We start from the raw sequence: 1,892 nt of genomic DNA on the forward strand, positions 1-1,892 counted from the left end.
CGAGCCACGGCCTCGGCCCGCATGCCATGCCATGCCACGGCCCGCATGTCTTGCCACGGCGTGGCCAAACATGCCATGCCACGGCCTCGGCCCGCATGACGTGCCACGGCCTCGGCCCGCATGACATGCCACGGCCTCGGCCCGCATGCCTTGCTACGGCGTCGCCCAACATGCCTTGCCACGGCCTCGGCCCGCATGCCATGCCACGGCCTCGGCCCGCATGACATGCCACGGCCTCGGCCAGCATGCCTTGCCACGACGCCGCCCAACTTGCCATGCCACGGCCTCGGCCCGCATGCCATGCCACGGCCTCGGCCCGCATGACATGCCACGGCCTCGGCCCGCATGCCTTGCTACGGCGTCGCCCAACATGCCATGCCACGGCCTCGGCCCGCATGCCATGCCACGGCCTCGGCCCGCATGACATGCCACGGCCTCGGACCGCATGCCTTGCTACGGCGTCGCCCAACATGCCATGCCACGGCCTCGGCCCGCATGCCACGGCACGGCCTCGGCCCGCATGCCTTGCTACGGCGTCGCCCAACATGCCATGCCACGGCCTCGGCCCGCATGCCATGCCACGGCCTCGGCCCGCATGACATGCCACGGCCTCGGACCGCATGCCTTGCTACGGCGTCGCCCAACATGCCATGCCACGGCCTCGGCCCGCATGCCATGCCACGGCCTCGGCCCGCATGACATGCCACGGCCTCGGACCGCATGCCTTGCTACGGCGTCGCCCAACATGCCATGCCACGGCCTCGGCCCGCATGCCACGGCACGGCCTCGGCCCGCATGCCTTGCTACGGCGTCGCCCAACATGCCATGCCACGGCCTCGGCCCGCATGCCATGCCACGGCCTCGGCCCGCATGACATGCCACGGCCTCGGCCCGCATGCCTTGCGACGGCGTCGCCCAACATGCCTTGCCACGGCCTCGGCCCGCATGCCATGCCACGGCCTCGGCCCGCATGCCTTGCCACGACGTCGCCCAACTTGCCATGCCACGGCCTCGGCCCGCATGCCATGCCACGGCCTCGGCGCGCATGACATGCCACGGCCTCGGCCCGCATGCCATGCTACGGCGTCGCCCAACATGCCATGCCACGGCCTCGGCCCGCATGCCATGCCACGGCCTCGGCCCGCATGACAGGCCACGGCCTCGGACCGCATGCCTTGCTACGGCGTCGCCCAACATGCCATGCCACGGCCTCGGCCCGCATGCCATGCCACGGCCTCGGCCCGCATGCCACGGCACGGCCTCGGCCCGCATGCCTTGCTACGGCGTCGCCCAACATGCCATGCCACGGCCTCGGCCCGCATGCCATGCCACGGCCTCGGCCCGCATGACATGCCACGGCCTCGGACCGCATGCCTTGCTACGGCGTCGCCCAACATGCCATGCCACAGCCTCGGCCCGCATGCCGTGCCACGGCCTCGGCCTCGGCCCGCATGCCTTGCTACGACGTTGGCCAACATGCCATGCCACGGCCCCGGCCCGCATGCCATGCCACCGCGTTGCCCGGCGTGCCATGCCTTAGCCTTGGCCAACATGTCGTGCCACGGCCTCGGCCCGCATGCCATGCCATGCCACGGCCCTCATGTCTTGCCACGGCGTTGCCAAACATGCCATGCCACGGCCTCGGCCCGCATGCCTTGCTACGGCGTCGCCCAACATGCCATGACATGCCACGGCCTCGGCCCGCATGCCTTGCTACGGCGTCGCCCAACATGCCATGCCACGGCCTCGGCCCGCATGCCATGCCACGGCCTCGGCCCGCATGCCTTGCGACGGCGTCGCCCAACATGCCATGCCACGGCCTCTGCCCGCATGCCATGCCACGGCCTCGGCCCGCGTGACATGCCACGGCCTCGGCCCGCATGCCTTGCCAC

The sequence above is a fragment of the Camellia sinensis genome, unplaced genomic scaffold (assembly GCF_055761805.1).
Source record: "Camellia sinensis isolate YWXY unplaced genomic scaffold, ASM5576180v1 Unanchor4, whole genome shotgun sequence".
In the NCBI taxonomy this organism is placed as follows: Eukaryota; Viridiplantae; Streptophyta; class Magnoliopsida; order Ericales; family Theaceae; genus Camellia; species Camellia sinensis.